The sequence below is a fragment of the Sus scrofa genome, chromosome 10 (assembly GCF_054392235.1).
Source record: "Sus scrofa isolate SSC_HxYL_T2T_F1_AM1 chromosome 10, Sscrofa_HxYL_maternal_Yorkshire_Landrace_v2.0, whole genome shotgun sequence".
Lineage (NCBI taxonomy): Eukaryota > Metazoa > Chordata > Mammalia > Artiodactyla > Suidae > Sus > Sus scrofa.
Window position 1 is genome coordinate 96,000,088 of NC_139392.1, and position 26,569 is coordinate 96,026,656.

Below are 26,569 nucleotides of genomic sequence, written 5' to 3' on the forward strand. Positions count from 1 at the left end.
ATGCCTGTTGAAGCAATATGGATGGACCTAGGGATTATCATACTAAGTGAAAGAAGTCAGACAAAGACAAATACCATATTATCATATCACCTACATGTGGAATCTAAAATATGACACAAATGAACTAGTTTACAAAAGAGAAACAGATCACAGACATAGAAAACAAGCTTATGATTGCTAAAGGGAAAAATGCGTGTGTTTAGGGGGAGGGATAAATTAGGAATTTGGGATTGGCACATGCAAGCTACTATGTATAAAATAGATGAGCAGGAGTTTCCATTGTGGCTCAGCTGGTTAAGAATCTTACTTATATCCATGAGGAGGCAGGTTCATGCTCAGTGGGTTAAGGCTCTGGCATTGCTGCAAGCTGCAGCATAGGTCACAGACGTGGCTCGGATCCAGCATTGCTGTGGTTGTAGTGTAGGCTGGCAGTTGCAGTTCTGATTTGACCTCTAGCCCAGGAACTTCTATATGCTGCAGGTGTGACCCTAGAAAGGAAAAAATAATAAACAAACAAACAAGAAGTTCTTACTGTGTGGAACAGGGAACTATATTCTATGTTTTGTAATAAACTATAATGGAAAAGAGTATCTGAATCAGTCTGTTGTACACCAGAAAATAACACAACATTGTAAATTAACCACACTTCAATTAATCAATTAATTAATTAAAAATAAAAGATGTCAGGGTATTTTTTAATCATTAACTTTGGGGTCATATCTTGTTCTGTTTTTTTATCTTATATCTTGTCCTTCATTTTTAATATTAGGAGAAGCTTTCTCTAGGATTTGGGTAATCGATATAAAATTAAAAGTGATGTTATTTTTGTGTGTTTCAGGTTCGTAATACCAACAGAGTTGATGAAAATAGTTTAAAGCCTTACAGGACCAGAACACTAGAGATTACAATTCTAAATAAATAGATCATGAGAAATTGTTTTTAGCAATAGTGAAACATAAAATATCCTCTGTGCTCTTACCTATTCGAAGGAAACTCTCTGACTGTATTGCCTAGTGATGAATCCCTTAAAGAGCTAAGGAAAAATGTATAAGGTGTTTTAGACTGCTCAGGGGATATGTGTAAGAATTAAAAATCTAAGGGAACATGAAAAGTAAATAATTGTAGTGCTAAATTATATTTTCTTAAAGGTTATCACAGCCAAGGAGTTCTGTGGAAGCTCAGTGGTAACAAACCCTGACCAGTATCCATGCAGACGCAGGTTCAGTCCCTGGCCTTGCTCAGTGGGTTAAGGATCCAGGGTTGCCATGAGCTGTGGTGTAGTTCTCAGGCATGGCTTGGATCCCATGTTGCTGTGGCTCTGGCATAGGCCACCCCTAGCCTGGGAATTTCCATATGCTGCGGGGGCGGCCCTAAAAAGACAAACAAGTTATTACAGCCCAAAAATGTTTTCTGAGTGATTTGGTTATTGCCTCTATATCTGCAGTTTGATGGGCTCTTTTGCTTTTATGTAGTATTTAGCTAAAGTTGGAGAAAATCTGCAGAGAGCACTACATACTTCCTTTTTTTTCTTTTTATTTAACTGCAGACACAGAATTTAAAACACAGGAAGTTCTGCTTCCTCGACAGCTGCATTCAAAAGCAGTGCATTTCTTTCTGTTTCTGACCTGAGTCTGGCCCGTAGGCTACCTCCTGAAGTTGAGAGTGTTTCTGCCTCTGGTGAAGCCTTGTGTTAGCTTTCACACACATGATGTTAAGGGGTGAATTGTCCTTTCTTATTTTTTCTCATTTCTCTTACTGCTATTTTGAAAACTCCTCTAGAGTATGGGCGAAGAAAGTAAAAGTGAAACTCAGCACATTTTTAAAAAATTAGTCATTGTATTTTTCAAAGGAAAGTTGCTGAAAGAGAAACCAAGGGAATCTACAGATTAGAACAAGATCTAGGGGTAAGTATAGACTTTCTTATATGTTGCTAATGTACTTAACGCTAATTATAAAAATGTTCTAGTGTGTGCCTCCATTCTAGGTAAATCTATAACGGAAATAAACAGTGGCTCTCTGTTTTGAATGGATATGTATTTATTTCTAGTTAAAATTTAAGCTAGAGTTTCTAGTAGAGTTGCTTCGTTGTTATGGGTTGAACACATTTTGGAATCTTTTGTGTAAATAGCATATTATGTCAGCAAGTTCTCTCTGTCTCTGTCTCTCTCTCTCTCACATACACACATAAGCAGCATGGCTAAATAAATTGTGATTTATTCATAGATATGATTTATGTAACCATTGAAGAAATTGTTGATAATTATGTTTCTGTGTTAGGTGAAAACTATGATAATCATTGGAGATAATGACTACAACCACATAAACACACATATTAATAGAAAAAAGAAGGTAATATAAATGACTAAATATATTAATATCTGGCAAATAAAATTGTATGTGGTTTACTTTTTCTTTTTTATATTTTATTTTCTTAATACTATATTCATTTTGTAATTATAAAAAATTCTGAAAACAAAATATTTTTCTAGGTCAAAGGAACTGAATGCTGACACTTTTATATTGTTTAACCTAATAGCACTGATCTTCAGATTCCCTGCATGGGATTTTTGAAAAGTAAAATTAAGCCAGATTTAAGTGTGTTCTTTAGGAAAACGGCAATCCAATAGAATTATTGGAGTCCAGTTAGGAGAAATGCCCATGGTATTTCATGTGCATTTTGCCTCCAACTCAGTTTCCAGAAGTAAGTTCAATATTCCACACTGAAATGCAGTGATACTGAGCTCACACAGACATAAAGTTAAGCAACTTTCTGTATGATCGTGAGGAACTAAAAAGTTCATTTCTTCTACACATATAACTTTGGTTGTTAAATCTCTGTCCAAAAAGACCTTTATTCAAAAACCTAAAATATCCTGAGCTCTGGGTAGTAGAGAGTGAATTATCTTTCACTGCCCTAGCTCATTTCATACTTAACAATGGCTAACTTTATTACTGACATTTTACTCATGAGGAAGCTAAGACTTAGAAAAATAAAGTATCTTTCCAAAGCTCAGAGATGGCAAGTGACTGAACTCAGACTTGCATCCAGAATTACCTCCTGAGAGAGTCTGAAGTCTGGGCTATTCCTGATATTTCAAATGTGTTCCTCAGTTAGAAACACATTTTAAAAAATAATTTACCTATGATATCACACATACGAAATCTCTCTGCTTTATATTAAAATTTCTATTCCATCAGAATAAAAAAATTAAACATTTGAAATAAAAGATGCAATTCACTAAACAAAGGATTTTAGATATGTGAAAAAGTATAAGAGTTTCCCTTATGGCTGAGCAGGTCACCAACCTGACTAGTACTGGTGAGGAAGCAGGTTCAATACCTGTCCTCACTCAGTGGGTTAAGGATCTGTTGGTGCCATGAGCTGTGGTGTGGGTCACAGATGTGGCTCAGATCCCACTTTGCTGTGGCTGTGGTATAGGCCGGCAGCTGCAGCTCCAATTCACCCCCCAGCCTGGGAACTTCTATAAGCCACAGGCACAGCACTAAAAAGCAAAAACAAACAAACAACAAAACAAAATAAAACAACTATCAAACAAACATGGAAAAAGAAACCCCAAATACCGTATTCAAATGAGTCACCCCAAGTGGAAAAAACTTCCTTTAATTATCTATTGCTTAGAGTCAGAGAGTTCAGAATGGGGCCCACCTTGGCTACTTCCTTTATCATTTCCTTCAGGAAGTCTAGAATGCTCAGATTTTGCTCTGGCAAGATTAGTGAGGTGGATGATGACAAGTACAGAGAAGAACTTCCAAATTTACTGTTAGGTATGAGAGTTATAACTACTAGGTTCTTTTAAAAGTAACTCCTTTATCAAAGCATTAAGCATTTAGCCTGGGCAACAGGGTTTTAAATTATAATTTGAATGGAAATATTTTTATTATTTCTACTTTTATAAAATCACAGTCATCTTTGTATGTGATAATGTAGCATGTCCCATGTTCATGCAAAAGAATTTGGTTCAGATTTGAGTTTACATAGTTTTTCAAGGGCTTTTTTTACTGTGGTTGCCCCAAAGTTTACGATATGCATTTATAACTAATCCAACTCTGCTTTTAAATAACTGATACTGCTTCACAGGTAGTGTGAGTATCTTGACAAATAGTCCTAATTCCTCTCTCCTATTGCTTTATCATTGCTGTGATTCATTTCACTTATCTATAAGCATATATAAGCATATCTATACACCTACACGTATATATGGTCAACACCTAAGCATAGTCAAATTTATTGTTACCATTACTATGAACTGTTACCTGTTTGATCAATTGAGAATAAGAAAAACAAAAGTTTTATTTTTATTTTCTTTTATTCCTTCTTTGCTGCTCTTCTTTATGTAGATCTGGTTTAATGATTTTATTATTTTCTTTCTCTCTAAAGAAACTTTTTTTTTGGTCTTTTTTTTTTGTCTTTTTTTGGGCCACACCCACAGCAAATGGAGGTTCCCAGGCTAGGGGCTGAATCTGAGCTACAGCTCCCAGCTGCACCACAGCCACAGCAAGGTGGGATCTGAGCCACCTCTGTGACCTACACGACAGCTCACGGCAACTCTGGATCCTTAACCCACTGAGCGAGGCCAAGGATCAAATCCGCATCCTCATGGATACTAGTTGGGTTCGTTAACCACGATGGGAACTCTGAAACTTTTTTTTTTTTTTTTTAAAGAAAACTTCTTTTAACATTTCTTGCAAAGCAGGTTTACTGGCAAAAAAAAACAAAACAAAACAAAACAAAAAAAACCCTCAATTTTTGTTTAAGAAAGCCTTTATTTCTGCTCCACCTTTTTCTTCTTTTTAGGGCTGCACCTGTGGCATAATGGAAGTTCCTAGGCTAGGAGTTGAATTGAAGCTGGAGCTGCTGGCCTACGCCACAGCCACATCAACTCGGGATCTGAGCCACGTCTGTGACCTACACCACAACTCACAGCAATGCCAGATCCTTAACCCACTGAGTGGGGTGAGGGATTGAACCTGCATCCTCATGGATACTAGTCAGGTTCTTTACTGCTGAATCACAACAGGAACCCCCTGGAAAAGTGGTTTTTGGTAGATACGAAACAGGACTTAATATAATTGTATGTTAAGCAGATATGTTTCATAAGTAAAAGTGCTTGGGAGGGGATCAAGATGGCAGAGGAATAAGACATGGCACCCACCTTCTCCCACAAAACATCGCAAGAAACCATCTACATATAGAATGACTGGCATGGAACATCTACTGAAATGTCCAGAAAGGGCAAGAAACTCTCCATGTAACGGGGTAGAACAAAAGGAGGAAAAAAGAAAAAGAGAGAGAAAAGAGATTTAAAAAAAAGGAATCAGGATGGGACTAGCACTCCCGGGAGGGAAAGGAACATACCTCCTGAGAGGCCACGGTCCTGGAGGGGAAACTCAAAGCCTCAGGGAAAAGTGCGGCAGTGGGCAGATGAGAGCCAAGCAGAAAGAGAGCTGCGCAGATGTCAGGACCACCACCCTCAGACGTTGCAGCCTGAGACACGCAAGCCGGGGCTGGGCACTTACTCTGAGGCTTCAGAGGTCAGTTCTGGGGAGAGGACTAAGGTTGGCTGTGCGGAGATACCCGGAGGGGCTAGGGCGTCGTGCGCCACAGTTGAGGGAGCGTAGGCGGAGGCTTGGGCCTGCAGGAGAAGCAAGGCTTGATGACTGGGCAGGTGAGAAGAGGAGGGGCAGGACCACCGTAGGAATGTCTTTCTCTTGCACAGGTGGGCTCTTGGGCACTGGGGCACCTCTTCACAGACTATGGGCAATGGGGTGCTTCTTGCATGAGCTATGGGTGGCGGGCACCACAGACTCCAGAAGTGAGCGTGGCCTGCCACCACTAGAGGTCTGTGAACATGCACCACCTATGGCCCCAGTCACCTCTGGGATTACTGCAGAGGAGGGCACTGCCACTGAGTACCACTTGCTGCTCTCACTCCCCTGGGAATGCACACACTCTGCTCTTGCCGATGCCAAGGTCTTGGGGCGTGCCTAAACCTTCTGAGGGTCACTCCCACTTTCCAGGGCCCTGCTACCATGAGCAGCCTGTGCCACTTCCTTGCGGGTCCTCACCACTGTCAAGAGCCTAGCAACCAGGCACTGGCTACTGGCCCTGCCATTGCCCCCATCTTCCTGGGACCAAGCCTAGGCCTTACACCAATACACCCTGTATTACGGGGATAAGAGCCTGCACGCACTGAGGAAAGAGACAGCAAGCATCCACAGCAAAAGCAGCGCCCATGACCAAAAAAAAAATAAGCCCTCACAAACTCCCCAAGGGCACTCTCACATATAAACAGCTCTCTGAGACTACAGTAGTTGTCTTCCCTAAACTCACAGAATAAGAAAAATATAAGCAAAAATGAAGATGCTCAGGAACCATTCCCAGTTAAAAGAACAGGAGAATTCCTCTGAAGGAGCGAACAATGAAACAGACCTCTGTAGTCCAACAGACACTGAGTTTAGAAAGGAGAGAGTGAGAATTCTGAAGAAATTAGGAGCAAATATGAAGGAATTAAGAGCAGATATGAATGAGATTAGAAAGGAAACAGAAAATATATAGAGGAGCAAATAAAAGTTAGAAAATTCATTTGCAGAGTCACAAGCTGAGTTAAAGGCATTGAAGAGCAGAATAAATACTGCAGAGGAACGAATAAGTGACTCGGAAGATAAAATAGTGGTCCCACCCTCCTCCTCTCATCCTCCCCAGTATTTAAGCTTTGCTTCTCCTGCAGCCTCAATCAGGACAGAAAACCAAATGAAAAAACATGAAAGCAGTATAAGAGATCTATGGGAAAATATAAGGTAGGCCAATCAATGCATAATAGGGATCCCAGAAGGTGAAGAAAAAGAAAAGGGATTGAAACTATATTTGAAGAAATTATGGCTGAAAACTTTGCAAATCTAAAGGAAACAGATGTTAAGACACAGGAAGCACAGGGAGGGTCCGAACAAGTTGAACCCAAACAGGCCCACATCAAAACATATTATAATAAAAACGACCAAGTTAGAGAGAGAATTCTAAAGGCAGCAAGAGAAAAATAATGACTTCATTACAAGAGAACCCCTCATAAGGCTACCAGCTGATTTCTTTACATTACAGGCCAGAAGGGGAGGCAATATATATTCAAAGTTCCTGCTAATTATCAGAGAAATGCACATCAAAACTACAGTGAAGTACCACCTCATGCTGGTCAGAATGGCCATCATAAGTAAGTCTACTAATAACGAACACTGGAGAGGGTGTGGAGAACACGGAACCCTCCTGCACTGCTGGTGGGAATGTAAACTGGCACAACCACTATGGAAAATAGTATAGAGATGCCTCAGAAAATTAAATATAAAACTACCAAGGGGTCCAGCAATCCCACTCCTGGGCATATATCCAGACAAAATTTTTATTGAAAATCATACAGGCACCCTAGTGTTTACTGCAGCACTATTCACAACAGTCAAGACATGGAAATAACATAAATGCCCATTGACAGATGAAAGGATTAAGAAGATGTGGTCCATATGCACAAGAGGATACCACTCAGCCATAAAAAAGAACAAAATAATTCCATTTGCAGCAACATGGGTGGAACTTGAGGCTCTCACACTAAGTGAATTAAGTCAGAAAGAGAAAGACAAATACCATACGATATCACTTAGATGTGGAATCTAAAATATGGCACAGATGAACCTATCTGCAGAATAGAAACAGAGTCACAGACAAGGAGAACAGACTTGTGGTTGCCAAGGGGGAGGGGGAGAGGGAGTGGGATGGACTGGTAGCCCTGGGTTATTAGATACAAACTGTTACACTTAGAACTGATAGACATGAGGTCCTGCTGTACAGCATAGGGGACTACGCCAATCACTGGTTATGGGACATGATGAAAGATTAACATGAGAAAGACAGGGTGTATGGATGTATGACAGGGTCACTTTGCTGTACAGCAGAAATTGGCAGAACTATGTAAATCGACAATAGTAAAAACATTTTTTAAAAGGGTTTGGTGAAGTACACAGGAAAGAGATTCTGTACAACACTCTGCTTTTTAAATTCTTACCTACCTATATTTATCACTTCAACAACTTCTACCCTCCATGTGTCGACCTACAATGTACGCCATGGTCTGGTAGGGTACTAATGAGAAAGCAGAAAGATGCTCTAAATTTATATTTCCATTGGAAGTTTACAGAAGTTAGTAAAATTTCCAAGGGATAAATTGTTTAGATGATTTAGAAAGTTAATTTATAATTTTGTAAATCATGCCTGAAATTTAAAAGTTATTTTTTAATCTCATTCTCTTCACGAGCTATTTAAATTAAGGACAATATCTGGGATACTGGGGCAGGGGCTCTGTGAAGGGCTTGTCTAAGTGGGGTTGTGCAGAGAGAGTGTGTGACTGTCCAAGGAGATTTACTGTGTCCAAGGAGATGGGCACATGATTCCACACTGTGCCCAGTGCACTTGGGTGAGCAGAGTCCACTTGGATACAGCTTCTAGAGAGCCTTGCTCAGAGCAACCTGCTCATCAGGTTTCTTGACTTCGCTCTTCGGAAGTACACAAAGCGCCTAATAAAGCCCAATAAGGGAATTAATAAACTTCTATGTTGCATCCTTCATGTAAAATGAGATTTAACCTTCCTGTTCATCTTTTCCTTACTGTAACTAAGACAGCTCACACATCGACTACCATTTTTATAAGGCTCTGTACTTTAGAAAATCCTCGTAACTGTGCTGTAGATGCAAAAGCTACAGAATCTGACCAGGAGTGAGACGGTTAACTGGCTCCACATTCTTTACTATTTCCTCTGCATTTGCCCACCACATGATTTCTATAGAACAATTGCCCTGCTCGCAATCCTTCCTTTGCACCCTGTTTCCCAGGAAGGTAAGACGAGTCTCCATATTCCCATGGACGAAAGGAGAGTCCACTGAGAGCAGAAGTGCCAGTCCCAGCTCACGGTAGGGAGGGCTTTCCGTGGTGTCGGCAGTCTTGTCCTCATCTAGCTCTAAAGAGATCTTACCAAGTGAAACCCATATGCAGATATGAGGTCCATTTCTATTAATTTTTACCAAGGCAATTCATTGGTAATGTTTTAAAAAGTATCAAAGTTTTAAATCTATGTAATAGTTTTGCATACTGTTTTAGAAAGGGTACAATCCCTATTTCACATAATCATTAAAGGCAGTGAAATTTTTTTTTCTTTTTATGGCCACAGCTGTGGGCATGTGGAAGTTCCCAGGGTCAAATCAGAGCTGCAGCTAAGGCCTATGGCACAGCCGTGGCAACACCTGATCTGAGTCACATTTGAAACAGCTTGTGGCAACACCTTAGATCCTTAATCCACTAAGCCAGGCCAGGGCTCGAACAAGCATCCTCACAGAGACAACACTGGGTTCTTAACCCATTGAGCCACAGTGGGAACTCCTAAATCCAGTGAGATATTTTAGAGCTTGTTTACTTTCTTGGAAAATGCAGAATTTCAATTATTTTCGGTGGAAAAGAACAGTAATTGGTCTTAACACTCATCTAAAAAATGGCGTTGGCAGACATCATTACAAAAAAATTTAAAATCCATTGTATGAATATACATAATTCTATTTGTTTAAAAATAAAATATTTTTTCTATGAAGTAATAATTCTAATAACTGAATCTAGGTTACTTAGAAATAGGTCAGAATAGCATGACCGATGAATTATCAAATCTAACATAAGGCTTATGTTGTATTTTGTACCATTTTCAGAAAGGTAAAGTACTTTTTCCATCCAGCACATACAATCCTACCTCAGTCAGGGAGCATTTCACCCAAGTCATTTCTACAAGGAAAGCACTGGCACTAAAAACTCCACTGGTTATGAAATATATAAATGTTTTTGTTTTATTCCAGGGAATATTTTCTGAAGTTCAGACAACGTAGCAACATGAAATAGAAGTTTGTCTTATTCCCTTTGCAGAAGAGATCAAATAAGTAGCTGCCTTTTAGAGTTAACTCATGATTGTCAACTACCTATTTACTCCATCCTTCTAATCAGAAGTTTTCCTCCATTTCTTTTGCAAGCTTGTGATCGTTTCAGAGTGCATGTCTTAGATTCTGTGTAGGACCAGCAAGCCCCTTTCCCCAGCTCCTGAACCGGGAGACAGAGATTGCCTTCAGCTCCTGACTTGGCAGTCATTTCACGCAAGGTGCAATGTTTACCAAAGAGAACAGGAAATCTTTTCTCCAGTAAAATATATTCTAGTTAAACAATGAGTTTTAGTAGGAAATAAATGTGTTTACCTCGTATGTTGATAAAATTGCCTAAAGTTAAATTACAAGTCCTTCATTTGAAAGTAATCACAACTAAAGAGCTAGAGTTTCTGCTGTGGCGCAACGTGCTTGGTGGTGTCTGCGGTGCCAGGACACGGGCTTCAGCCCCAGCCAGGCACAGTGGGTTGGGGGATCCAGCATTGCTGCTGCTGTGGCATAGGCTGCAACTTTGGCTTGGATCTGATCCCTGCCTGGGGAACTCCATGTGCCTCGGGGCAGACAAAAAAAGGAAAAAAAAAAAAAGAGTGTTAACAGATCTGTTTAACTCTGAACATGAACTCAAGTATAGATTTACTAGATGGAGGAATAAAATCACTCCAGGTATTCCAGGGTTTGATGGCATATTAGGAGTTTTCTCTCTCAGAAGGCACTGTTTCCACATAGTGCAAAGAATTCCCTCTTTTGATTCCTTGTGGGTCTTGGTTACATGGGCTGTGATTTTAACCATTAAAAAAACCTCCTTGTATACTCAGCCTCTATTTTTCTGCCTGGATGGAGGGGACAATGGCCCTGTAGTCACTGCAGCCTGCTGCGTGGTTGCTGGGAGAGTGGATTAGCCATGCCTGTTTTGGTTTTGAATGAATATACCCCCGGCAAGCCATGCAGACAAAACAGTTTCTTAGGTGGCACATTTATAGAATTGGTGGCTCATCCTTACAAACGCCCTATATTCCCATGGGGCTGAGCTTTCATTATCAAAAACTCAGAGACACGGGTGCAGTACTCACAGCATAAACCTATATTCCTTACTTCATTTCCTCTTTCTGTCTTTTGAAAGAAGAGAAGAATGGAAGGACATGTCCACAAGCCTTTACGTTGCTCCATTCCTAGCACATCTCCAGGAAAATTAGACCAAGTAGTTTTCTTGCGTAATCTCCATCGGGAGATTAGTAATCAGCGAGACCAGCTGACTCTGAATTTTGTTGTGCTCAATGTAATTCTCACACATGAAGAATTTGCTTGTCTTCTTTGCCCGGAGGGTTCCCTTCCCTGATCTCTTGAGTAGAAATGAGTATTGTCTGAAAAGTCTGGGGCCAAACAGGGATACGGGCAGGGGAAGGGTGTGTTGTTTCTGTTGGGTTCCTGGAGTGAAAAGGTTCTAGCATCAAAAGTTTTGAGAACCTGGGGGAGGCGCCAGTCCCACTCTGGCCAGGGAAGAGATGACCTAGGTTGTGGGGAAGTAGTTTCCAGTGTGGTTTGTAATACTTTCAGCAGTTCTGAGGGTGGCCTGCTCTTCAACTTGAGGTTTGTATATTTAAAGATCTGTAACTACGTCCTGGAAGAAGAAATAAGTCTGAATTAAATCTCTCTCAGGACAATACACTTCTATCAAATTAGATAAAGGGAGTAGGCAAAAGTTATTGAGGACAATTAATAGCTGGCACAGTTAAAATTCCTATAGTCCCAATTCCAGTAAAGAAGTACTCTAATCAGTTTTACCTAATGCTATACGCTGATTTTCACAGAAATCCTGGAGGAGTGAGGTGAATTCATTTTCTTTAGCTAAAAGGAGTATATACTCATTCAACATGTACCATACTGATGATGACAAGATAATGGAGGAAATTAATATTATATTAATGTACAAGAAACTTGCCAATTTCCAAAGGAAATTAAAAGGATTACATTTTCTTTTATTTTTCTTCATCAAGGGAGAAAGGATTAGAGGTCTAACTTCATCCTTATTTCCCTTTTTGTTTTTTGTCCAGAAAGTATGGTTTTTATTTCTTTCTTGCTGTGTGTACCCGGTTATTCTAGATTTCCCTCCAGATTCAAGTGTTAATTTCTTTTCTTTTCTTTTTTCACTTTGTAAGCTGATTTGAGTACTTTTGTAAAGAAGACACACACTCTTAGTTTATCTAGCAGCAGTAGGAAAAGAAAAGCACTGGCCCAAGTCCAAATTCTTCTTTATAAAATCATTAAAGATTCAATATCAATTCCTCTGAAATAGGTGCTTTTTTCCCATCTCTGTTATGGCTGTGTTTTAGCTTAAATACATTTGTCTCCTTTTAGGTCCTAAAGTTTTCAACCGAAACGTGTTTTTTTCCTTCTTTCTTTTCCAAAATTGTTGTGCCTATTTGAACCTGGATAGCGACAGCTAAAAATGGCCTGAATCTGTCACGGAGAGACCCTGTAAGGCTCATAAATCTTATCGATGCTTTTTGCTAGAAGAGGTCATAAACATTTAAGGGACTGCTAAAACGTTAAATTAAACTTCCCCCAGTTTGTCAAGGGCATAGTTTTCTCTTGTAATCTAGATTCCTTATGCCTTCATTCATTGTTAGTTTAAAATTAGTCATCTAAAATAACTGAAAATGGAGCTCCCGTTGTGGCTCCATGGGTTAAGAACCTGACACTGTCTCTGTGAGGATGAAGATTCGATCCCTGGCCTCGCTCAGTGGGTTAAGGGTCTGGCATTGCCACAAGCTGTGGCATAGGGCATGGATGTGGCTTGGATCCTTGCTGCAGCTGTCGTGTAGGCTGGCAATTGCAGCTCTGATTCCACGACTAGCCTGGGAACCTCTATATGCCACAAGTGCAGATGGAATAAAAGAAAAAAATAACTGAAAAGTGTATCTGAGTCTTGTTGGACTACACCTTGCACCTGAGAGTAAGGCGTCATAATTCAATTTTCTGACTGAGCTCACAGGGCACGTAATTCTTCTTTCAAACTCTGAGAGAAAAACATTCATCTATCTCTGCCTCGATAATGAGGTAAAACTGATACAAAAACGAGGAGGGCATAGGTGCCCAATGAGGAAATACAGTCAAGAGCTCATTTCCTCTCCATGCTTATCTGCTACCTTCTCCCTTCTCAGAGGCTTCTCCTCAGAGCAGCAACGACCGGGAGGACTCTGTGGTGGAAACACTCTGCCCCGCTCTGTCCGTTGCGGTCGCCATTCAGGCGAGTGTGGCTTTGAGCACTTGACATATGGTAAGTGCAAGGGGTGGACTGAAGTTTAAATGAGTTTTAGGGAGTTCCTGTCATGGCTCAGTGGTTAACGATTCCGACTAGGAACCATGAGGTTGCGGGTTCGATCCCTGGCCTCACTCAGTGGGTTAAGGATCCGGCGTTGTCCTGAGCTGTGGGGTAGGTCACAGATGCGGCTCAGATCTGGTGTTGCTGTGGCTGCGGTGTAGACTGGCAGCTGTAGCTCCAGTTCGACCCCTAGCAGGGGAACCTCCATATGCCACAGGTGAGTCCCTAGAAAAGGCAAAAAGACCAAAAAAAAATTGATTTTAGTGGCCGATGGCTGCCATTTGGATGATATAGTCTTACAGTTGTTTGCCTCTAGCTAGTTAAGAAAATGTTTGTTCTCCTCAGACGCAATGTTTAGATCATAGGTCTCGTCCCCCAGCTAAGAGGAGCCTGATCATTAATTGCAGTGTAACACACTCTACACTGACTCTTTCAATAACTTGATGTAGACGCAAGAACTTTAAACGATTCTTAGACCTAAATGATCTAAATGATCAAAAGAAAGAGAAATCTTTCAAAGGAACATGTATTCCACAGAATATGTTACGTTGAGATTAAATAATTTAATCATCATTCTGACACAATAATAGAACTGATATATCTTGACTTATTCATATTTATTATAAGTAAAAACAATCTGCCTAATCTATTAATTAATTAATTAATTTATTTATTTATTTTATTTATTTTTTGTCTTTTTGCCATTTCTTGGGCCACTCCTGCAGCATATGGAGGTTCCCAGGCTAGGGATCCAATCGGAGCTGTGGCCACCGGCCTACACCACAGCCAGAGGAACACGGGATCCGAGCCGCGTCTGCAACCTACACCACAGCTCACGGCAACAACAGATCCTTAACCCACTGAGCAAGGGCAGAGACCAAACCCACAACTTCATGGTTCCTAGTCGGATTCATTAACCACTGCGCCACGATGGGAACTCCTATTTTATTTATTTTTTAATTAATTTTTTTTTTGGTCTTTTTGCCTTTTCTAGGGCCGCTCCCGTGGCATGTGAAGGTTCCCAGGCTAGGGGTCTAATTGGAGCTACAGCTGCCGGCCTATGCCAGAGCCACAGCAACACAGGATCCGAGCCGTGTCTGCAATCTATACCACAGCTCACGGCAACGCCAGATCCTTAACCCACTGAGCAAGGCCAGGGACCAAACCCGCAACCTCATGGTTCCTAGTTGGATTCATTAACCACTGTGCCATGACTGGAACTCCTATTATTTATTTTATATATGACTTTCCATATCTGCTAGCTCAGCAATTTTGTGAGACATATGCATATTTCATACCCCCTCAATTCTTCATGAGTTAACAGATTTCCTTACTGTTTCTCCTCTCTTGCATGTCTTCCTTTTTTTTTCAGTCCTCTAGGCGTTGTTGATCTCACCAATTATATTCAGTCTTTGTCCTATAGTTTATCTACTACATTACAAAAAGACATAAATCACTGAGTTTGGGATTTCAATATTTTAAAGACTGTGATGATGGTACAACATTATACAGACACCAAAAATGCAGTGTTTCTGTGCTTGAAAGAATCCTCACAATGCCAAAACAAAGGTTTTGTTTCTCCTGAATGGATGTATGGCTCAAACAATGTCACTAAGTTAACTAGGTCAACTGCTCTCTCTCACAGCATCATTCAGCCACCAAATCTATCTGTAAGTCTGGGGAAAGGAGCCACAGAGGAAGACTGTGGGGAGATGAGAGTCATGACGAGAAAAACCACTTGTTGTTCTAACCACTTCTCCCAGGAGGAGACTGTGACCCAGGGAGTTTCTCTGGGAGCTTTGCCATTGAAACCTCTGTACATCCCCTGGCAACAGACGATTTGCTGCACTGCTGAAAGGAGCAGACAGGGGCTGGGCGCGGGGAGTGCCGAAGCTCACAAAGGAACTGTCCTCTTAAATAACAAGCCCACTGCTCGCCAAGGCTGCTGGAGCGCTTTCATTCAACAGGGGTCTGGAGCAACCACCTCTCTGCCTGGCATATAAATCTCTGTGGGCTTTCTTCCTTCTAGGTTTTTTCCTCTTTTGGGTGTGGATGGGTTCTACTGTCTGTTGCTTTGCTTTTTTTTTAGTTGAGAAAAATCTGATTAAAGAACTGATGATTTCATCTTCAGGTCTCCTGTGTGTTATGTGAAGTGACACAGTGTTCTTTATTTCCACACTAAACACATTAAAAGGTAACTGTAGAATTTTTATATTTGTGCTTCGTGTGCATTATACTCGTAGATGCAACTTTTGTACAGAAAGGCAAGAAAACAGGACGCATCATGAAAGGTTTAAAGTGGGAAGTAAAATTAATTTACTTCATAGTACATGGACTTACATCATATTATATATACTTTTGAAGTTCAGGGAACCTACTAAAGGGGAAGGAGTTTAATGTTTTCGTGTGGAATTCTGTCTCTGCCCTGTCGTGGTATATTTGGGGTTAATATGTGTCCTTTCCATCTTAATGTATGTAAACTTCATTCTAAAGCTTTGTAAGTAAATATCTGAAGGTTTCCAGGTTATTCTAAGCAAAGTTTGTCAAAACAGAGCACCTGAAAAGGTCCACCCCCTCATTTATTGACAAAATATCTTATTTCAGGACTTTGTTTTCAGTAGACAAGTTGCTCATTGGTGGCTTTTTCCACATTTTTTGACATTTTTGAGTGACATTGTGACAGCAGTATATCGGAGCAGCGTAGGGGCAAATACATAAAATGCAGGCGTACTGACTTTGTATGAGTTTGCATTTATTAGGCCTGGTCATGTATGCCAATTCACAGGCATATCTGAGTATATGAAAACAAATAATCCTAATAAAATTGTTACGATAAATATATAAACAGTACAAAAAAGATGGGATGAAAGAAAGGCAGTTCTAAGAAAGAAGTTTATAACCATAAACACCTGTACTAAGGAAAAAAATAACTCAACCAAACTTACTTTACACCTGAAAGAATTAGAAGAAAAAACTAAGCCCTAAGTTAGTAGAAGGGAAATAACAAAGATCAGAGCAAAACTAAATGAAATAGAGACCAAAAAAAAAAAAAAAAAGATCAATGAAACTGAGTTGTTTTTGAAAAGACAAACAAAATAAACAATCTTAGATTTATCAAGAAAAGAAGACAAAATTATAAATAAAAGAGGAGACATTACAAATGATACTTCACAAAGGATCCTAAGAAACTACTACAAGCAATTATACACCAAAGCTTCCAAATATCTTCCAAATTAGATAACCTGGAAGAAATGGAGAAATTCATAGAAACATACAAGCAACCAAGACTGAACTATGAGTTCAGGAGGATTAAGATGGTGGAATAGAAGGACTGGAGCGCAACTTCTCTCCTAAAAACAACAAAATTCACAACTAAAAGCTGAGCAATCTCCAGCCAAATGGACCAGGAACCTTAAAAAAGATACCCTACTAAAGAAGAAAAAGAGGAGGCCACATCAAGAGGGAGGAGGGGCAATTTCGTGATATAAACAACCCCATACCTCCTGGGTGGGAAGCTCCACAGACTGGAAACTAACTGGTTCACAGAGACTCACCTACCGGAGTGAGAGTTCTGAGTCCCACATCAAACCCTCACATGCAGGGATCAGGCACTGGGAGAAAGAGCCCCTGGAGCATCTGGCATTGAAGGCCAGTGGGGCTTGTGTGCAGGAGCTCAATGGGACTGGGGGAAACAGAGACCCCATTCTTAAAAGGCACACACAGACTTTCACATGTACTGGGTCCCAGGGCAAAGCAAAGTCTCCATAGGAGACTGGGTCAAACCTGACTGCAGTTCGTGGAGGACAACCTGGGAAAGCAGGGGTGAGTGTGGCTTGTTGTGAGGGACAGACACTGAAAGCAAAGCTCTCAGGAATATTCAGCAGCCTGCCTTTCTCTGGAGGTGGCCATTTGAGGAAAATCTGGCCCCACCCATCAGTAAGCTGCTGAGAAGCCCCAGACCAAACAACAATCCAGGTGGGATCACAGCCCTGCCCCTCAGTAAACAGGCTGCCTAAAGACCCCTCAGGCACCCAGCTGCCTCTAATCCCATCCAGAGACTAAGCCCCACCCACCAGAGGGATTAGAATCGGCTCCACCTACCAGGGGGCAGGCATCAGCCTCTCCCATCAGGAAGCCTACAGCAAGCCCCCATACAGACTTCAGCCACAAGGGGGGCAGACACCAAAAGTAAGAGAGGCTACAACCCTTTTATCTGTAAAAACACCAAAAACCTATAAAAATGAAAAGACAGAGAACTATAACTCAGATGAGGGAGAAAGGAAAAACCCCAGAAAATCAGCTAGCGATGAGGAGATTCTTAGCCTCCAGGAAAAAGACTTTAGATTGTTGATACTGAAGATGATGCAAGACATTGGAAATAAACTGGAGGCAAAGATGGATAACTTACAGGAAACACTGAGCAAAGGGATACAAGATATAAAACTTAAACAAGAAGAGATGCAAAATACAATAACTGAAATAAAAAATTTACTAGAAGCAGCTAACAGCAGAATACAGGAGGCAGAAGAACGAATAAGCGAGGTGGAGGACAGATCAGTGGAAATTATGGATGCAGAACAGAAAAGAGAAAAAAGATTGAAAACAAATGAAGAGAGTCTCAGAGAACTCTGGGACAAAGTTAAACGCACCAACATCCGTATTATAGGGGTGCCAGAAGGACAAGAGAGAGAGAAGGGGACAGAAAACATATTCCAAGAGATAACAGCCGAAAACTTCCCTAACATGGGACAGGAACCACTCACACAAATCCAGGAAGCACGAGTACCATATAAAATAAACCCAAGGAGAAATACACCGAGACACATATTAATCAAACTAACCAAAATTAAAGACAAAGAGAAAATCTTGAAAACAGCTAGGGAAAATAAATAAATAACAGACAAGGGGATCCTGATAAGGTTATTGGCAGATTTTTCAACAGAAACTCTGCAGGCCAGAAGGGAGTGGCATGATATACTTAATGTGATGAAAGGAAAAAACCTCCAACCGAGATTACTCTACCCAGCAAGGCTCTCACTCAGATTTGAAGGAGAAATCAAAACCTTCACAGATAAGCAAAAGCTGAGTGAATTCAGCAACACTAAACCAGCCTTACAACAAATACTAAAGGAACTTCACTAGGCAGAAGAGAAAAGGCCACAACAGGAAACAAAAATGCCACAGATGACAAGACTCACCAGTCAAGGTATATATACAGTAAAGATACAAAATCATCCACGCACAATTATGCCACCAAAATCAGAAATCATGAGAAGAGGTGGGTACAAATGCAGGACACTGGAGATGCACTTGCAATTAAGAGAATAACAACTTAAAACAATCTCATATACATATAGACTCATATCAAAACTTCAGAATAAGTGCAAACCAAAAATCTACAATTGATGCACAAACAAGCAATCTCTGGAGAAGAAATACATCTCATAGTAAATAAGTGCATAATCCACCAAGAAGGGGGTCATTTGACATCATTCTTGGAATGCTGAAGTCTTCTTAGATCTGATTCTGATTTCCTCTCCATCAAAGAACTTAGGATAATTATAATTAAATAATGCCACTGTATAAGTAAATAATACAGTTCTACAGTTGTATTATTAATAACCATTTCTCTCCATGGTACAATGTAAGGTCTATAATGTCTTGTTTATCACATCACCTAGAATGGTGTAATGCCTATGTTGAAGAATCAATAAGATGTAACAAATTGTGAGGACATATTTATATAGTTACTCTGTTTTTTAATCAATTTATGCATTTTACATTTTACTTATTTTCAGAGGGTGTATTATTTTTGTTATTCTTATCAGTTGTTATTCTTTTTATTATGCTATATAAAATATTTAATGGTATATAAGGCTTTCTTTATAAATTTTAGTTGCATAATATACACAATTTTAATATAAGGCTAATTTTTAAGGAAAAATTGAAATGTAATAGATAATACTAAATAGTAAAGATGAAAGCCATACAAAATGGGATAAAGTATAAAATAAATTTCCTATTTGTCTCAGCATATTTTCCATTCCACTTCTCCAGAGGGAGTCACTTAATCTGTTTCTTAAGATCCATGATATAATAATCTGTGTAAGTGTAATTGTGTTTAAATATATGTATTTTATTCTGTACAAAAAGTTAAAATAAAATTAAAAAAAGACTGAATTATGAATAAATAGAAAATATGAATACATCAATTGCTAGCAAGGGAGACTGAATCAGTAATCAAAAACCTCCAACAAGACACACACACACACACACACACACACACACACACACACACACACACACACGGGAGTTCCTGTCATGGCTCAGTGGTTAATGAACCTGACTAGCATCCATGAGGATGCAGTTTTGATCCCTGGCCTCACTCAGTGGGTTAAGGATCTGGCATTGCCGTGAGCTGTGGTGTAGGTCACATAAGTGTCTTGGATCCTGCATTGCTGTGGCTGTGGTGTAGGCCGCTGGCTTCAGCTCCGATTGGACCCCTAGCCTGGGAACCTCCATATGCTGCAGGTGTGGCCCTAAAAAGACAAAAAACAAACAAACATCTCTTAACAAAGAAAATTCCAGGACCAGATAACTTCACTATCGAATTCTGCTAAATATTTAAAGAAGAACTAATAGCTATCCTTCTCAAACTTTCCCCAAAAAATAGAAAAGAAGAAAATACTTTCAACATTACCCCGATATCAAAGCCAAATGAAAACACTATAAAAAAGGAAAATTACAAGTCATATCACTACTGCGCATAAATGCAAAAATCTCCAACAAAATATTAGTGAACCTAATTTAACAGTACATGAGAACAATCATGCAGCATGATCAGTCATGCAGCAATAATGCAATACAGTACATTAACAAAATGAAGAATAAAAATCACATGATCATCTAAATAGGATAGTCTCTTCAATAATTGGTGTTGTGAAAACTGAATTGTCACATGGAAAAGAATGAAACTGCACCCCATCTTACACCATACACAAAAATCAACTCAAAATGGATTAAAGACTTGAACATAAGACCTGAAGCTGGAAATTAACATACTACACACTACTACATATAAAGCAAATAATCAACAAGGAACTACTATAGCACAGGGAACTCTGCTTAATATTCTGTAATAACCTATATAGGGAAAGAATCTGAAAAAGAATGGATATGTGTATATATATAACTGAATCACCTTGCTGTACACATGAAACTAACACAACACTGTAAATCGACTCTACTCCAATACAAAATAAAAATTAAATTAAAAAAGACCAGAAACCGTAAGACTTCTAGGAGAAATATAAAGGGTAAGCTCCTTGACATTGGTCTTGGCAATGATTTTCTGGAATTGACATCAAAAGCAGAGGCAACGAAAGCAAAAATAACAAGTGAGGTTATAAACAAAAAAATCTTGTACTGTGACCCTGTCAGGGAATAAGCCATTCCACATAAACGAATTTTTCAGGAAACTAAAAATTGAGTGTCAAACACCAAGACCTGTTTTATTAATACATTTGAAATATATATTTCTAAAATTTATTATCTATTTCTCCCTTTTGATAAATAATGAATGTTACTTTTAATGGGGCAGAGTATCACTTGTTGATTATGTGTCTATGGAAAATTATCAGTTTCTAGGAAAACAAAGTTAAATCTTCTACAGAAAACTAGTGAAACTTAAGAAGAAACATTTCAGGAGTTCCCATCAACAAAATGGAAAGGCAACCTACATAGTGGGAGGAGATATTTCAAACCATACATCTGATAAGAGGTTAATATCCTGGAGTTCCCATCGTGGCGCAGCGGAAACGAATCCGACTAGGAACCTTGAGGTAGCGGGTTCGATCCCTGGCCTCACTCAGTGGGTTAAAGGATCCGCCGTTGCCGTGAGCTGTGGTGTAGGTCGCAGCCATGGCTTGGATCTGGCATTGCTGTGGCTGTGGTGTAGGCCGGTGGCTACAGCTCTGATTAGACCCCTAGCCTGGGAACCTCCATATGCCACAAGTGTGACCCTAAAAGGACAAAAAAGACAAAAAAAAAAAAAAAAAAAGAAAAGGTTAATATCCAAAATATACAAGGGACTCATAAAACTCAATAACAAAAGAACCTACAAACAATCCATTTTTAAAATGGGCAAAAGAGTGAAATAGTATTTTTTCTAAAGAAGATATACAAATGGCCAACAGGTACATAAAAAGGGACTGAACATTACTAACTGTCAGAGAAATGCAAATCAAAACCACAGTGTTACTGGAGTTTTCTTGGGGCTCAGCAAGTTAAAGATCCAGCATTGTCACTGCTGTGGCTCAAGTCAGTGCTGCGACACAGGTTCAATTCCTGGCCCAGGAACTTCCACATGCCTTGGGTGTGGCTGAAAAAAACTACAGTACTACCTCACACCAGTTAGGAGGGCTATTACAAAAAGCCCGAGCAATAGCAAGTGTTGGCAGGGATGTGGAGGAAAGGAACCTGGTGTCCTCACATGAACAACATGTTCTAATAAGCCCTCGTGGCCTCCCGGCTGTAAGTGATGGCCAGATGTCCGTGGCTAGGACATCGACCTAAACCGGAAACTCTGGTCAGTGGGAATCACAGCAGAAATCATGTCTGACTGGTCGCATCCCTGGAGGAGTACAGGGGTGACATGGACCCCGTGAACTCACCCGTGGGGCCCTTGGGTCAGATAAAGAGGAAGCCACGTCAAAGTTAAGTCTTCTGAGAAGCAAAGGCAGAGAAAGGCAAGCTGGAGTTTGATCTGCGGACCTGTTGTGCAGACACTGAGGACTGAAGTCAGTGATGAAAGCGTCACCAAACTCAGGTTCAGCTCTTCACTGCTTTTAAGTCCATACCCAAGAGACAACACTTGGTGGGAAAGGAAAAGGTGGTTTATTTAGGAGGCCAGCAATCCTGGTGAGAAGGTGAACTCATGTCCCAAAGAACAAATTCCCAACTGCCAATCAGGGGCAAGAGCTTTTCAAGGGCAGGGTGCAGGTGGAGGGAAGGGGGCTACCTGCAGACCTGCAGAGTCAGCGCTGACAATCGCCTTGAAGCTGCTTGTGCGATGTCTGATCAGTGTCACCCATATTGAGTATATTCAATCTTCAGTTCCAGGGTCAGCTTATTCCCAATTCTTTGAGGCCAGTTCTTGGAATTGTGGCAGCTTATGTCATGGCTACAGTCTGGTCATCATGTAGTTAACTTCTACCTGGTGGGGGTTTTGGTAACTGCAAAACAGCTCAACACATTATCTACAGCCTTTGAGGAGGAACTGGAGGTCCTTGACTTTGTTTAATGACTAAACTATCATTATTTTGTCTTATGTGAGTGCTTTTCTTTTCTTTTGCATTTTCTTCACTTCTCTGATTAAATTTATTCTTTAGCTAAAGTGTTTCTAACTTAAGATAAGAAGCAGGTGGAGGACATGGTGAGTTTTCCCAGGAAGGTCCCATAGGGTCCTTCTTGGTTGCAAAAGGACTATCAGAGAAGCTTCCAATGATATTGCAGTACAAAATCTGAAGGGGTCATTGTCAAATGCTTCAGGTTTTTTTGCAATCCATGGAGCAGCAGTTGTTCCCGTTGTAAGTGTGAGCCCCAGATAAGCTGTCAATCTGCACTGGAAGACAGCATGAATCGCAGGAACAAAGCTCATTTCAGACTACCCTTCCCAGCTTACAGCAGAAAGGCAGTGGAATGGACATTTTGGCTGTGGATCTCCCTAAAGAAACAATCTTACAGTTTTTGTCATTAGAGTGGGATGCTGATGAACAGGCATCTAACACAACTGAGAAGTAGCTGCTGTCATGTCTGCCAAAATTAGTCTAATTTGAGATATCTCAAATTAGTCTGAGATGAAATTTAAAACATCAAAGTAGAAAAAGATATCTGTGCTATTCCTGTATAGCCACAGAGATGACTAATACAGAATCTTAATTTTAAAGAATGATCATTACATTTTTCAAACAGACAGGAGTTTATACTATAAAATGTTGTACATTCATTGTAATTTAAAATTAACTTTATATTCTAAGAAGCTTTGTAAATTTTTTCATGTGTGATATAATTTTATGCTTTTGAATATAGTAAGGTCTTTCATGTTTAAAAAAGGAACATTTGTGTGCACTTGATGGGAATGTGAACTTGTACAGAAACAATGGAAAACAGTTTTGAGGTTTCTCAATACTTAAAAGTACCATATGATCCCGCGACCCCACTTCTGGGTATATATCCAAAGGAAGCTAAAATCTTATCTTAAGGAGACAGATGTGCCCTATGTTCACTGCAGAATTATTTACAATAACCAAGGTATGGAGATAACTAAGCGTCTGTCAGTAGAAGGATAATCAAGAAAATATTAGACACACACTAATGGAATATTACTCAACCCTAAAAAGATGGAAATCCTGCCATTTTTGACAACATGGATGACCTGGAAGGCATTATGCTAAATTAAAGAAGCCAGACAGAGCAAGACAAGCACTGCAAGATATCACTTACACGGGGACTCTAAAAAAGTTGAAGACAAAGAGTAGAAAAGTGGTTTCTAGGGACTGGGGATGGGGGAGAAAGTGGTCGATAAAAAGGAACAACTCAGTTACGAGATGAGCAGGGTCTGAAGATCGCAAGTATAACGTGGTGACTCTGAGTTGGTAACACTGGGCTGTGTAACTGACATTTGCTAAGCAGGAGAGTGGAACTTAGATATTCACCACCCCCTAAAAACCCAGAGCGATATGTAAATTAACCTGATAGGAGGGGGCATCCTTTTATAGTGTTGATCTATATCAAATCACCATGTTACATACTTTAAATATCTTACAATTTTGTTATTTATACCATCATAAAGCTAAAAAATAAATAAATACCCATGTTCGCCCCTAACTTTCCCTTTAGGTCTCTGTGAAAATCACTAAGTTATTTAGTTGACTGTTGGGTGTGATTTTCTTCCTTCTAAATTGAGTCTTTAAAGAAATTTGTCAAAAGATTGTCTAAATAATCTTGTTCTATACAAAATTAACTTTAAGGAGTTGACAGGATTTATTCAGAAGACAGAAAATTCTGGTAAGAATTGGATGTTAGATTATAGACAGGGTCCAGGGGTCCTAAGGGAAGGAAAAGAGGTCAGATGCCGGGAATAAAGCAGCCAAGAAAACCCTCCTACCTAGGCGAGCGTATTTATGCTGCTATCATTCCACAGGCAACTTCTGAGAACAAAATATGCAGGCTTGAAATTTTTATTGTTTTTCTTTTTCTTTTTTCTTTTTTTTTTTTCCTTTTTTGTCTTTTTGCTGTTTCTTGGGCCGCTCCCACGGCATATGGAGGTTCCCAGGGGAGGGGTCCGATCGGAGCTGTAGCTGCCAGCCTACGCCAGAGCCACAGCAACGTGGGATCCGACCCGCCTCTGCAACCTACACCACAGCTCACGGCAACGCCGGATCGTCAACCCACTGAGCAAGGGCAGGGACCGAACCCGCAACCTCCTGGTTCCTAGTCGGATTCGTTAACCACTGCGCCATGACGGGAACTCCTTTATTGTTTTCTTAATGATACAAACTCTTTGCTTTTCTTTAACATTCGTTGTTCAGCTTGACTGTTTTTCTCTGAGGAGCTAGTTCATATGTAGATTCAAATTTGAGACAAAATTTCCTGAGGCAGGATATATATTTTATTTTCAACAAAATAAGGGATAATGTACTAAGGTCATCCATCCATACTGAGATTCTAACAAAAAAAACTACTTAATATTAGGCCTGGTTTTCTTTAAAATTTACTATTGTTTTTCTTTTGATTCTATTTTAAAAAGTTTTAAACTTCATATAATTTTACTAAGGTATTTATATTGGACTCGGTATACTATCATTTAACCCAAAACCTCCCTTTTGTCTTTGAATTTGTTTTTCAGAAACTTTTCATTTTCTAGCACCCAGTGATTTAAAAAAAAACTGACTTAGTACACAAACCATCTTTCTCAAGTTATTTATCTAAAACTATAGTTGACCCTTGAACAACATGAAAGTAGGGGTGCCCACTGTTCCACAGATGAAAATCCAAGCATTATTTTACAACCAGCCCTCTCTACTCATGGTCTGCATCCACAGATTCAACCAACTTTGGACCATGTACACATTTATTGAAAAAAAGAATCCACACACATTAAGTGGACTTGCACTGTTCAAATCCACATTGTTCAAGGGTCAACTGTTCCTGCTCATATATATTGCTGTTCCCTAAGAACCCCCTCTTCTGTTTCAGGGATAGTGTGTGTGTGTGTGTGTGTGTGTGTGTGTGTGTGTGTGTGTGTGTGTTTTAAACCAGCAATGTTAACTTTTCCAAATGAAGTTTCTCATTTATCTGGTTAAAATCTTAAAACAACAAGAAAGAATTACTGAGCTTATTCATTTTGTTAAAAGTCACAAGCTTCTCTTGGTTTTCCCCCCCCTGGTATTAATTCAATATTCTGTATTGTACTATTTTAACTCAATGGATCTTGTTTTCATATGTCTCCTAACCGCTTCTCTATAGTTTTATTTAATTGTATAGGAAGATCTTAAAAAAACACAAATTGGGGAGTTCCTCTTGCGGCTCAGCGGTTAACAAAACCGACTAGGATCCGTGAGGATGTCAGTTCGATCCCTGCCCTTGCTCGGTGGGTGGATTAAGGATCCGGCGTTGCTGTGAGCTGTGGTGTAGGCCAACAGCTATAGCCCTGATTCAACCCCTGGCCAAGAACTTCCATATGCCACAGGTGCAGCCCTAAAAAGCAACAAACAAACAAATTGGATTTTTTTTTTCAGTATGGACAATTTCAAACACAAAGTCAAGAGCATGGACTGATTCACTGCCATGTGCTGTTATCCAGTTTTAACAATTACAAACAAATGGTCAGGCTTGCTACATTTGTACATTTTTTTTATTTAGTCAGCTTCCCCCCGCCCATTATCTTCCTTAAGATAATTTGACTTTATCTACTTTTTTCCTCCGCTTTTTAAAAATATCTTTTGAAATTCCCATTGTGGCTTAGCGGGTTAAGGACCCCACATAAGGATGTGGGTTCAATCCCTGGCCTTGCTCAGTGGGTTAAGAATCTGGTGTTGCTGTGGCTCTGTTGCTGCAGCTGCAGCTCTGATTTGACCCCTGGCCCAGGAACTTCTACATGCCACAGATTCAGCCATAAAAAGAAAAAAATCTTTTCTTGGCTGTACATTTTCTTATGAGATCAACACACTATTTCTTTCAAGGACATCTGGCACCTGAAGACTTAAGTTT

General features: G+C 39.9%; 1 long non-coding RNA gene across 2 annotated transcripts; it reads left to right on the forward strand.

Annotated features, from left to right (window-relative positions):
• Window positions 1–1,462: 1,462 nt before the first annotated feature.
• LOC102163368 (uncharacterized) lies at window positions 1,463–19,495 on the forward strand. 2 transcript variants are annotated; one of them, XR_014818388.1, is made up of 4 exons: window positions 1,463–1,904; window positions 7,118–7,226; window positions 13,137–13,252; window positions 14,943–19,495. It is a non-coding gene; the product is annotated as an uncharacterized LOC102163368 (long non-coding RNA). The 2 variants fall into 2 exon arrangements; XR_306051.4 differs by lacking the exon at window positions 7,118–7,226 and having other exon boundaries at window positions 1,540–1,904.
• Window positions 19,496–26,569: the final 7,074 nt, after the last annotated feature.